Source organism: Maylandia zebra, linkage group LG3 (assembly GCF_041146795.1).
Source record: "Maylandia zebra isolate NMK-2024a linkage group LG3, Mzebra_GT3a, whole genome shotgun sequence".
NCBI lineage: Eukaryota > Metazoa > Chordata > Actinopteri > Cichliformes > Cichlidae > Maylandia > Maylandia zebra.
Window position 1 is genome coordinate 58433591 of NC_135169.1, and position 14051 is coordinate 58447641.

The 14051-nt window shown below is 38.2% G+C and overlaps 1 protein-coding gene across 1 annotated transcript in view; it reads left to right on the forward strand.

Moving 5' to 3' along the window:
• Positions 1-14051, forward strand: part of LOC143416853 (ribonuclease inhibitor-like) — a 264095-nt gene that overhangs the window by 211042 nt on the left and 39002 nt on the right. The gene's annotated exons all lie outside the window — the stretch shown is intronic.

The window sequence follows — 14051 nt, forward strand, 5'->3', positions numbered from 1 at the left end:
TAAAGAATGTTAGCTACCGCTCATCGCTTGTCTGCAGGCTTTGTTAAACGGAAAACTTCCACAACAACCTCTAAACAGTGGTTTATGGCTTTTTGTCACCTGCAACACCATGTAACACTTGGATGTTAGATTCTTTTACCAGTCAGTGTTGTTAGCCCCAACCCCCAGGCTCCAGGTGTCTGAGCTCTAACCCTGGCTGCCAAATGTCCCCCTGAGGCCTTTGTGCCTTTTACCACCAGACTAAGTTTGTAGTCCTATCTACTAATATTATTTTATTTTTTTATTATAGCACAAGGTTCAGTTAGGTTACTACTTTGACTTCCTCAATTTGAGCACATTTCTGACCCGATACTTTATCAAGCTTTTACTCGAGTGTTTTTGACACTAGCAGCTGTACTTCTACTTAAGTGAAAATTGCCTGCAATTTTGCCACCTCAGTTGCCACTTTTCTGGAGTTTGTACACTTTTTATATTGAAACGTTCAACGTTTTACGTGTTATCCTTGATCACAGTTCTAAACAAGTTAACTTTCTTCACTTCAAAGTAACCCAAAAAAGAAACTATATGTCCAGTTCTCTTTACTCCAAACCTGGTTTAAGGCTATGCTGTTGTTGTGATATGGCCATACAAATAATATTAAGTTTAATTAATCTTAAAAAAAAAATGGCTGCTTCATGGCTACCTGTTCAGAGAATTTGCAGACTTTTATGGAAACTGTCACAATGTAACACTCTCACTGTCAAAACAGGGTTGATACATGTTTCTATGAACACTGATTAATATATCAACAGCTCTGAAAATCCTTTTTTTTTTTTTAAGTAAAGCAGAACAGGATCTCTGTATCTCTAAAAATCCCAACAAAACTGGCAATCACCTCTAAACAAATGGAAGTAGTTTATGGATCTTTATCACCTGCAACACCATGTAACACCTAGATGTTAGACTCTTTTACCATCACATTTGCAAGGGTTTATGTGTTATCCTTGATCACAGTTCTAAATAAGTTAACTTTGCTTGACATAAAAGTAGCCCAAAGAAGACAAATATATGTCCAGTTCTTTTTTACTCCAAACCTACTGATCGGAAAACATTATGTGATGCTGGAAGTTTTCATCCTATCCACCTGCAAAACAAGTTTACCTGTAAGCCAACACATTAGACGTAAGCAAATTTGTGAAATTCCTGAACAATGTGCTTTGTGGAGTAGCAGTAGTACTAGAACTAGTACTAGTAGTCCTAGTATTCTGCAGCAACCAGGCTTCAAGAGTGATCACTCTTCTGGCTTTCAAATGGTGAAAACATGTCACAGTCTTAACCGCAAATCAGAAATGTTGGTAAATTTAAAAAGGAATTTAAACGTCAGCTTTGACATAGACACAGACTTTATTAATGCCACACTCAGGAAATTCACATGTTACACATGATTTAGCTCACCTGCTAAATCCCCAGAGCAATAACCACATCAGCATCATTAGCCTGAGTGTTGATCCTCCAGGTGAGTGAGTGGAGTTGAGTGTGTGTGTGTGTGTGTGTGTGTGTGTGTGTGTGTGATCAGAGGTGAAGCTGCTTTCTGCAAAGTCTCATCAACAACATCTTTAGAAACAAACATCAACAACCAGGAAGAGTCTAAAAGCACTAAATATGAAACAGACCATTTACCATACCCAACACTGAGCTCCTGCACAGTCAGATGGAGTGAAACATAATGTCCCAGTGGTGTTCTGTTGGATTTAGCAGGTGAGCGTTGTTGCCAGTCAAAACCTTTTTGGAAACTCTTTACAAGAATCAATGTAATTATTTGTTTTACTTGAATCAAATGTAATGGTTTATATACCTGAAATATAACTTTTTTGGAAACCCTGTACATGAAGTAAAAGGTTTTTGATCTTGTAAGTTCTGGCTTTAATATTTTCAGCTGATAAAGTGAACTTCATACAAACTCTGTGTTAGAAAAATCAAACTGTGTCTCGTGCGGGTGTATTGTGACTGCTCCATCACAATGTATAATTTGACTTGTGAGGTACACACAACAAGGCCAACAAGAAAAAGTGAATTAAAGATTCATTACAAAATACAAAAAATAAAAATAAATAGTGCACAAATTTAAAACAAGCAAAACACCTATGCAAGAGTAACTACTAATGATTTACAAATACTTGTCATATACAACCAATACACTCAGAGAATTTTACCATATCAGTATAAAGCTCTCTGTAATTCCTGGACAGTTCGTGAAATAATTTAAAATTAAATCTGCACTTCAGTTAACTATTCTTTTTTAACAACAGGTTTATGTCTTAGATCTACGGATACAGCTAAAACACTCTGCTTGTATAATGCTGTATTCTCTCCCAGCTTATCCTTTTCTCACAACAGGGTGATTCCCAAAGTACGAGTCAATAAAACAATCACTCTAAAAACCAGAACAGAAAGATAAAGTTGCAAAATAAAAGATTAAGGATTGTGTTTTTATAGCATGTAGTAAACTATCCCCTTTTTCTAACACAGAGTTTGTATGAAGTTCACTTTATCAGCTGAAAATATTAAAGCCAGAACTTACAAGATCAAAAACCTTTTACTTCATGTACAGGGTTTCCAAAAAAGTTTTATTTCAGGTATATAAACCATTACATTTGATTCAAGTAAAACAAATAATTACATTGATTCTTGTAAAGTTTTTCCAAGAAAGTTTTATTTGATGTAACGGGTTTCCAAAATTATTTAATTTGATGTAATGAAACCAATAGATTTGAATGGGGTAAAACAAATAACTCGATTGATTCTTGCAATGCTTTTCCAAGAAAGTTTTATTTGATGTAACGGGTTTCCAAAAAAAAGTTTTATTTCAGGTATATAAACCAATACATTTGATTCAAGTAAAACAAATAATTACATTGATTCTTGTAAAGAGTTTCCAAAAAAAGGTTTTGACTGGCAACAACGCTCACCTGCTAAATCCAACAGAACACCACTGGGACATTATGTTTCACTCCATCTGACTGTGCAGGAGCTCAGTGTTGGGTATGGTAAATGGTCTGTTTCATATTTAGTGCTTTTAGACTCTTCCTGGTTGTTGATGTTTGTTTCTAAAGATGTTGTTGATGAGACTTTGCAGAAAGCAGCTTCACCTCTGATCACACACACACACACACACACACACACACACACACACACACACACACACACACACACACACACACACACACACACTCAACTCCACTCACTCACCTGGAGGATCAACACTCAGGCTAATGATGCTGATGTGGTTATTGCTCTGGGGATTTAGCAGGTGAGCTAAATCATGTGTAACATGTGAATTTCCTGAGTGTGGCATTAATAAAGTCTGTGTCTATGTCAAAGCTGACGTTTAAATTCCTTTTTAAATTTACCAACATTTCTGATTTGCGGTTAAGACTGTGACATGTTTTCACCATTTGAAAGCCAGAAGAGTGATCACTCTTGAAGCCTGGTTGCTGCAGAATACTAGGACTACTAGTACTAGTTCTAGTACTACTGCTACTCCACAAAGCACATTGTTCAGGAATTTCACAAATTTGCTTACGTCTAATGTGTTGGCTTACAGGTAAACTTGTTTTGCAGGTGGATAGGATGAAAACTTCCAGCATCACATAATGTTTTCCGATCAGTAGGTTTGGAGTAAAAAAGAACTGGACATATATTTGTCTTCTTTGGGCTACTTTTATGTCAAGAAAGTTAACTTATTTAGAACTGTGATCAAGGATAACACATAAACCCTTGCAAATGTGATGGTAAAAGAGTCTAACATCTAGGTGTTACATGGTGTTGCAGGTGATAAAGATCCATAAACTACTTCCATTTGTTTAGAGGTGATTGCCAGTTTTGTTGGGATTTTTAGAGATACAGAGATCCTGTTCTGCTTTACTTAAAAAAAAAAAGGATTTTCAGAGCTGTTGATATATTAATCAGTGTTCATAGAAACATGTATCAACCCTGTTTTGACAGTGAGAGTGTTACATTGTGACAGTTTCCATAAAAGTCTGCAAATTCTCTGAACAGGTAGCCATGAAGCAGCCATTTTTTTTTTAAGATTAATTAAACTTAATATTATTTGTATGGCCATATCACAACAACAGCATAGCCTTAAACCAGGTTTGGAGTAAAGAGAACTGGACATATAGTTTCTTTTTTGGGTTACTTTGAAGTGAAGAAAGTTAACTTGTTTAGAACTGTGATCAAGGATAACACGTAAAACGTTGAACGTTTCAATATAAAAAGTGTACAAACTCCAGAAAAGTGGCAACTGAGGTGGCAAAATTGCAGGCAATTTTCACTTAAGTAGAAGTACAGCTGCTAGTGTCAAAAACACTCGAGTAAAAGCTTGATAAAGTATCGGGTCAGAAATGTGCTCAAATTGAGGAAGTCAAAGTAGTAACCTAACTGAAACTTGTGCTATAATAAAAAAATAAAATAATATTAGTAGATAGGACTACAAACTTAGTCTGGTGGTAAAAGGCACAAAGGCCTCAGGGGGACATTTGGCAGCCAGGGTTAGAGCTCAGACACCTGGAGCCTGGGGGTTGGGGCTAACAACACTGACTGGTAAAAGAATCTAACATCCAAGTGTTACATGGTGTTGCAGGTGACAAAAAGCCATAAACCACTGTTTAGAGGTTGTTGTGGAAGTTTTCCGTTTAACAAAGCCTGCAGACAAGCGATGAGCGGTAGCTAACATTCTTTAATCAAGACAAAGAACAGAAATCAAGCTTGGTGAGGGACTGCCATCGCTGGGACAGAGGGTGAGCAGAGTCTCTCACTGAGCCTAGCATGGCTCTCAGTTTTGTCTTTCCCGCAAAGAAAGTTTCACACTGCCTTGCTATCTTTTACAGTGGAGAAAAGACAAAAAGACTCTTCCTGTGGAGTTGTCTGCTTCCCCCCAACTTCCTTACCAGACCCCACTATCTGTTAAACTGTTTAAATGGAGTGTGAGGCAGACATGCTAAAACAGTGACCTAAAAGCATTACCAATAAACAATGGGATCAATACATAAATGAAAGAAATGCAGCTGATAAAAAAGCCATAAACTACTTTCATTTGTTTAGTGGTGATTGCCAGTTTAGTTGGGTTTTTTTGAGACACAGAGAGTGAGAGATCCTGTCCTACATTACTTTAAAAAAGAAGATATTTTCAGAGCTGTTGATATATGAAGCTCTGAGCATTGAGTGTTGCATTGTGAGAGTTTCAGTAAAAAGCCTGCAAATTATTGCATTTATACTGGATAGCAAAGAAAAATTAAATTCTACTTGTACTATGGAAAATCAGTTTCATAAAAGCTACATAAACAGAGCTGAAGAAGACTGCGTTTGTAAAACTAGCGGTAATGTGTGAGAATTATAAGTTATAAGACTGTTTCTGCTATCGATACAATTTGTGTTGTTAATCCTAAATGATTCACGGTGACAACATCATAAGAACAAGGTCATTTTACTCCACACACACACATTTGGAAAATCACATAGTTTGACCATAAAAATTCCCAGAATAATTAGTATTTGAGATTGCTGAAGCAACATCACTAAAGAAAAATATCCTTGCATGTCACTTTCGTTTAAAAATATAAAAAATGTGAAGTTTTTTTTTGTAAAACATAAAAACAACAAAACTTAAGACCTTAAGAATCTCCTTATGAATGTTGTGAATATCTAGATCATTGGTGTTTGGATTTGAGGGTCAACAGGGGCTGGGTATTAGAAATACAACATGGCAACATGAGACATGTTAACTCTGAGAACACTAACATCTAGATTAAGGTGTGAGAGGTAAATACATAACAGAAGCTAAAAAGGAGTTGCTTGTCTCTAGATTAGTTAAAATAAATTGAAAATAAACTGATTTGAACACGTTTGATGCATTATACAAAAAAAGGTTCATGATATAGTTCACATGATCTAAGCAAGAGTGACTCGGAATCTCAAATGTTAAAGTACACTTACTGATTGTACTTTTACTACATGAGCTAATGTAGATGCTCTAAAAGCACGCTGGCTGAAAAAGAACCACACGTTTGGAGAAACTGTGCTGTAACTTCTCATACTGTGAAGTTTTCTGACAAAAGTGAATTGAAAACTTATGCTGTACAGTTTACTAAGGGGTCCTTTGCTGGGCCATGTGCAATTACACAAAAGAACAAGTTAAATTTCACCATAACACTGACTGGAGAAAAGCCAAATTGGGATTCTAATTGACATTACAACTGAAATCAGTGCTGTGATAGTTAGTTTAAGATCACAACCTGATTTAAAACACAGTCTAACATCAACATTCTTGCCCCTGAAAATAGGTCAGGATGGCCGAAAAATGTACTTTAAAAATGAGATTTTCTTTTTGTTTCATTGGAACAGTAAAGTACCATTACAAAGAAATGAGTACACCTTTGTAGATATCACTGATATGGAGTTTTTCATGTTTTACATACAGACTTTCTCATTTAAACCATGGTTACTTAAAAGTTTAGCAGCAAGACACTTGTTTCCTTTGTTCCATCAAACATTTCTTTCAGCCATCTGTGTTTATCAGAGCGATATGTGACTAATTTTTTATTGAATCACCAGAAAGTACACAAATACAAGATTAAATATTTTATTTATTTATCAAAGATACATAATTACACATTGATACAATGAATAAGGTGTCTATAAAAATTACACATGGTGTAAGAAAAACATTATAACATACAAATAAGTGTTTTAAGATAATCTGACATACTTTAAAAGCATAAGAATAAAAGTTTTTTTTTTTTTTTAAATCATGTTCTTTGATGATCACATTACATGTATCACATTTTTTAAAGCATAACGTAGGGTGTTCACAAAAACAGTTTTATGATTACTTTTTCCACAGTGCTTGTATGCCTCTTGCAAAACTATGTACTTTTCACCATATGACATAATAACTCACGATTATGCAAGACCAGCCATGAAATGTCCGTCGCTTCATTACAATCATTTGTCCCCGCTGCTGCCCTCAGACCCAGTCTGTGGGGTAAAATTGCTTTTTTGCTGGTTCATAAAAAATATCTCAAAAAGCGATGTTAGTGAGGGGACCAGAAACACTGGGTTGCAGAGCAGTTGGTAAGGACTTGTATATTTCTGGAGAGTCTGCAAAAGCTGTCTTGCTCGTGCTCCTGATTGGATATGTGGAGCCCGGCTCTGATATCTCACTGGTGGCAGCTAAAGGTAGGCATGCCTTGGAGGCGGAGTTGGTGTCGGGCGCAATCTTTCAAACGAGCCTCACGGCATTTCAGGCAACCTCAGGCCGGAAACAACATCCGGTCACTCGCGGTCAAAATCCACGCAGAGCTGGTGTTTCGCAGGGATCAGGTTAACACATCTGGGTCTAAAAATATAAACATTATATGAACAAGAGTGAGAAAAAATGAGGTACCTGATGAGGCCATGATCGCTGCTATAGTTTAACTTACAAACGCACTTTTTAGCTCTGAGTGTTAGAGGGGAGCTTATATATATTTTAAAGTGTATTGTACGTGGGATAGGCTCCAGCGCACCGCGCGAGCCTGAGAAAAGGATAAGTGGAGGCGAATGGATGGATGGATGGTGTATTGTACCTGTTACAAACCATTGTGATATTTATTTATTTTTTTAAATGAAAGGATTGACAGAGTGGTAAAAAGGAAAATGCGAAAATGTAGTTAGAGAGCAAGATTAACACTTACCGAGTGATATACACATAGGGCACGCGAAGGTAGTTGCTGTTGAAATCGGCCGCTCCCTATGCGAACTCGCAAGCAGTCTGAGCGGTTCCAGTTGTTGATATGGCTGAAGGCAGGGGTCTTCTGGGGGTTTGAAGATAGTCTTAACCTTTTTGGGAATAGAGGGGTAGCTAACAAGTTATTCTAGGGGTTTTGGAGAAATCGCGGAGAAATTTTTAAAAGGAGTTTTGGCTTTGTTTGGCTGAGCATGAAGGGAGCCGCGGGGCGCTGAATTTGAGAAAAAAGACTAAGGATTTTTTCAGGATTTTCCCTGTTATCGAATATAAGGTTTTGGGAATAGAGGGGGTACCCTAACAAGTTATTGTAGGGTTTTGGAGAAATAGCGGAGGGTTTTTTAAGGAGTTTTCCCTGCTTATGTATCTAAGGAGGGTTAGGGTTAGGGGATCGCGAATTTTTTCTGAGTATGAGTTTTATTCTAAATCTACAAATGCATATAAATCTAAATAAAGTTTTCCCCCAAGGCATGCAGCATGTGTTTGTGGCCATACTGAACGTTACAAAAGCACAAGTTTAACTAAACAATTTTAATATGGTTTAATACATTTTTAAACACATGAGCACGGAGCCCGAGAGAGCACGGTCCGGAGACACGGGCGCGCCCCCGCGCGCCCAGACACACAGCCTCGGGCGCGCGCGGGCGCGCGCACACACACTGACCCGCCACCAGATGGCGTTTTTTGAGCATAAAAAAATAAATACATTTTTTAATTGCTTAAAGAAATAAAAGAATGCTATTTTGATATATAAGAAACTTTCTAAATAATCAATTATATTTTTATGAATATCATATTTTTATGAATATCATATTTTTTGAATATCATATTTTTATTACTTAATTACATCCTACTTCCGGAGCTCATGAATAATTTAATTACTTCCGGACTTCCGGAGCTCATGAATAATTAATGAGCTCCGGAAGTAACCTGTCACTTTTTTTGACGAAAGGGGTATAATATCACTCTCTCGCAGCGTTTTTATAACTATTTCCAGATGTTTCTAAAGATGAAAACAGAATTAAACTCCAGCCTGATGCGTTTCTGAGGTTCCTGACTCTGACCGTCCCTCAAACGCCTCTCTGATCGTTTCCTTCCGTCGCTTTTACTTTCGCTTTCGTGAATGTTGTGGCGCAGTTGATCGTCTTATTAAATTCAGTTCTTTGCATTCTTTTGGCGGCGAAGAAAAACTGGGCTCAAAGTGGTCAAACTCAAAAAATGATCTTTATTTTACATTCCCGGGAACGGAGAACTGTTAGGCGCTATCATGCACCCACAGCTCTGAAAAAAAAATCACAAGCTGCATGTGTATATATATTTCTGCTACGTCACATATAGTTTCGATCAAAACAACTCCTTACATAGTAGCAGTTGATGACAATGACAGCTGCAGAGTTTGTGTCTTATGTATTAAGTATGAAACACTGTTGGGCTAAAATCTGGTCAGAATGAATCCAGGTGCAGGTGTGTCAGTTTAGGACCACTGGACTAACATCCAAGTGCTCACAATATAAAGTGTATTCTGTAGTAACATCCTGGTGTTGCAGCAACAGTCCCACATGGAAACGTCAACACTCAAACTCAAAATCTCTTTTTGTCAACAATAAAATGACAGCAGACCAATTTGAACAAAGTTGGTAAAAAGCTTCAGAAATTAGTAAAATATTAAAAAGTGTCTTGATGCTCAATCATCCAGTAAATCCCCAAAAAGTTGATTCTGTTCATCTGGATGTTTTCAGCAGCATGGATCAGTGTGAGGACAGAGAGGAGGGAGTCCCTCCCTCTAAAAGCACTCTGTGTGGGGAACATGAGAGCCAGACCAAAGCTCAGAGGTGAGATGACCATCTCTAACTGTCCATGACTCTTCTCCATGTCACAGCTCAGCACTCACATCACTGCTCCATCATTATTCACACTCATACCTCTGTGTGTGTTGTTTTAAAGCCCAGAGCTGTGGGGCGTACCAGGCTCAGCTGGACATAACCCTGAAACTAATCCAGAGCCTGGACCTGAACCCAGCTGTGTTTCCTTAAAGAGCAAAATGTCGAAGGGTGCTGGTGTTTACTTTAACAAAAGACTGTTATGTGACAAAGAGTAAGCACATTATTTTTATGAGATTGTTCATCATGTCTTTAATTTAATATTTCCAGTTTTTCCTTCCTGTCTCATGAAGCTGTGACATTTATTGTTTTTCTTTTAGGCTCAATAAGAGGCCAGAATCTCCTGGACCTGAACCCAGCTGTGTTTCCTTAAAGAGCAACGAGTCGAAGGATGCTGTTATAAACTTTAAAGGATGTTCTTCTGCTGCTGAGAGGTAATGTGTGTCTAGATGTTGTTCCTGACTCTGTATTTCTGAATAAATCCTCATGTTTAATATCAGCTCAGCTCTTTTTCACACATTTCTATGTTGGTATGTGAAGCGGTGTGTGTTGGAGTGTTTCCACAAACACAGCAGTCAGAGTGGAAAGAGTGGATGTTGTAGGAGGTGTTTGTGTAGTGAAGAGGCTGAGTGTCTGTAGGACTCCAGCTGCTCCAGCAGGTGTCTCCTTTGTGCTTTGCTTCAAACACAGTGTAGGGAGGAGCTTCCACTCAGGTGTTTCAGGTGTTGCTGGATGGAGGAGGACAAATAGTTTTTCCCTTCAGTGACACTTCAGCAGCTCAATGTTCTGGGAGATGTTTGTCTTTATGAAGGTTTATGGATTCTTGTTCTTACTTTGGTGAAACTGAGCAATACATTTTCCATCTAACATTTAAAGTAAATTTCCAGGTGAATAAAAGATCTGCAGCTGCAGCCTCTGTGATGTTTCACAGTCTGAAAGTAACAAATTCAACCAGAGTTCAAACAAAGGCTTAATATACGTGTGTGTTTGATATAATGCCAACAAGTACAAACAGGTGTTCTTACAGGTCTTAATCACAGAGCTCTGATAAGTCTGGTGACTTTCACACTCAGCAGTTTTGCTGCCTTTTATTTTATATTGGCCTTTTTAAAGCCCTTCAAAGTCTCCCACATTCATACAGAGCTTTTAACACCAAACTCCTTTACAGTCCTTCTCCTCTCACACACGATCACACGACTGATTTGTCTGCAGCAGCTGTGTTACTGCTAGTATTTTATTATGTGTGTAATCTCCTCATATTGTTCCTGTGGTTTAGTTTGACTTCCTTCTGCAAACTCAGCTGCTCTGTTGCTGATACACGTCTCCATGAATATGATTGATCAGATGCTGCCAACACCATGTGTTTCATGTGAACGCTCAGCTGAAACCCTGGGTTGACTTATCGAGTTAATAACAAGCTTCACGTGACTGTGAATGCTAAAGTGAATCCAGATAAAGGAAAGAGACCCTGCTAATGTTGGACTCACTTCTTAGTGTAGATCCCAGGAGGAAGTTCAACATAGCCATTCTTTGTGCTAGCTCGACCAAACCTGAGACCACAGTGCAGGATAATGATCATCATCTGTCTCTGTCAAGGACATTTAAAATCCACAAATAACAAACATAATTATATTTGATCATTAAAAATGATGATTAAACAAAGTGTCAAACATACTTAAGTAGAAGGACTGATGTTTGTGTTAAAATACCCTCTTAAAGCTGAAATACTGATTCAACTTCTTTACTCAAGTAAAGGTAAAAGAGTACAGGCTCTGAAATGTACTCACAGTATTAAAGTAAAAACTCCATCTTTGAAGGAAATTTCTGCCAGTTTTTGAGCAAAGTTCCCTGAATTTCTACCTCCAACATTAATATGAGAAAATTATCTGAACTTTTATTCTAATGAATTTAATCAGCTTGAACATTTTGTAGCACAAAAGTAGAAAAAACTCAAAGGGAATCAAAAATAGCTCCGTTTGCTGTTGCCTGCATTGTAGATGGGCGGCTTTGCCTCAACACCTAAACAGGAAAATGAGTTTAGTCAAGTATTAAAGTGGGATTGAAGAGGTGAGGAAACCAGAGATCAGGTGTTGTGGTGCAGCATGGTCACAAGAATCATTTAGAAATGGGTCGAAATATTTTCTCTTCTAGATTTTTTGCACAGTCTGATGTGCTGCTGCTCTGAGGTTTACTGCTCTCTGTGTGCTTAGAAAACTGTGAGGTACAAGTAGATTTGACACAAGTTATAATGGCTGATTTCCATATAACGGTGGAATACAGGGACTTAATCGTTAAGTAAGAAGAAAGTTTGAAGCCTAATCTTGAAAGTAGCGATAGACACTGTCTCCTGAATCCAAACTGGAAGCTGGTTCCACAGAAGAGGGGCCTGAAAACTGAAGGCTCTGCCTCCCATTCTACTTTTAAATACTCTAGGAACAACAAGTAGGCCTGCAGAGCGAGAGCGAAGTGCTCTAATAGGGTGATATGGTACTACAAGGTCATTAAGATAAGATGGGGCCTGATTATTTAAGACCTTGTATGTGAGGAGCAGGATTTTGAATTCTGGATTTAACAGGAAGCCAATGAAGGGAAGCCAAAACAGGAGAAATCTGCTCTCTCTTTCTAGTCCCTGTCAGGACTCTTGCTGCAGCATTTTGGATTAACTGAAGGCTTTTCAGTGAGTTTTTAGGACATCCTGATAATAATGAATTACAGTCGTCCAGCCTGGAAGTAATAAATGCATGAACTAGTTTTTCAGCGTCACTCTGAGACAGGATATTTCTAACTTTAGAGATGTTGCACAAATGGAAGAAAGCAGTCTTACATATTTGTTTAATATGTGCGTTGAAGGACATGTCCTGGTCAAAAATGACTCCAAGGTTCCTCACAGTGTTACTGGAGGCCAAGGTAATGCCATCCAGAGTAAGAATCTGCTTAGAGACCATATTTCTAGGCTTTTCAGGGCCGAGTACAATAACCTCAGTTTGATCTGAATGAAGAAGCAGAAAGTTAGCGGCCATCCAGGTCTTTATGTCTTTAAGACATTCCTGCAGTTTAACTAATTGGTGTGTGTTATCTGGCTTCATGGACAGATAGAGCTGGGTGTGCTATGTCTTCTGATGATGCTGCCTTGGTGATTTCAACATCCATGTCTGCTGTGACTTTAAACTTCTGGTCAAGGACTTTTTAAATATTATTGACTCTTTTAACTTGACCCAGTGGGTTACTGGTCCCACGCATGAAAAAGGTCACACACTAGACTTGGAGCTTTCCCACGGGCGGGATGTGTGCGTCACTGAAATATCTGAGTTGGGCATCTCTGATCATTTTCCTGTGTTGTTCACTCTGACACTGCGCTGCTCAGTAGATAAGCCGTACAGCTGGGTCTAGGGATGCTTTTTAAGTAAAGGTTTAACTACAGCCAGCTAGGGATGGGTACCGTTTAGATTTGAAAACCTGCTAAATCAGAATCTGTTGCTGATGACGGCTTTTTTCTTTTACATCAATCACATATAATCTTAACTCAAAGTGAACATAGACTTGATTGCTCAGATCAGCCAATTCAAAATGCTAATTCAATCAACTCTGAGTTCATGGCTAGACTCAGTTTGTTGGCCCTGCACCTTAAAACTATTCCCTCTTTGTCCCTCATGTTTTTTGGATATTGTTTTCACATCTTATGTCACGGCTAGCGGGGCGAGCCATGTTGAATTTAATAAAGGACCCAAGATGCAGACACTGCTGTGAAGTGAGTGAGCTTTATTGAAACGGTGAAGTGCAGTGGAGATGGCCTGTGCAGAAGCTAAGATAACCTCTACTGAAAAAACTACAAAATTAACCTGAAACCTTAAACGGAGACACGGGGAGACAACACAGACGAACCAGCAACAAGCAGGAGAAAACAAAGGGCTCATATACACAAAAGAGCCATCAGGGAATGAGAAAAGGGAGACACAGCAGGATTCATTGGACATAACCAGACAAGGGGAAGCAAAAGTAGACACACTAACATAGGACATGGCCTTGTCAAAATAAAACAGGAAGTGAACAGAGACACAATACTAACACAGTACAGAGGGAACACAGAAACCAAAACCTCAGAACTAGAAAATCTTAATCAGAATGAAATTGTAACAAAAGACAATAACAATCAAAACAAAACCACTGAGTCCACAGACTCGGGACATACATCGGCTCAAACTGTGGTCATAAATATTTTGTACTTGTAAATCAGACTGTGTAGTTGTGAACTGAGTTTTGTAACATTGTGAAACAAAATATCTGGAAAGTTTATGTTTTTGCGTTCATTGATTTGTGTGTGCAAAAATGTAAAAATGTAATAAATGTAAGAAACATTAGAACTACTTTTGCTGACACAAAGTTTGGCGAGCACTGCAAGTTGTCCCTTT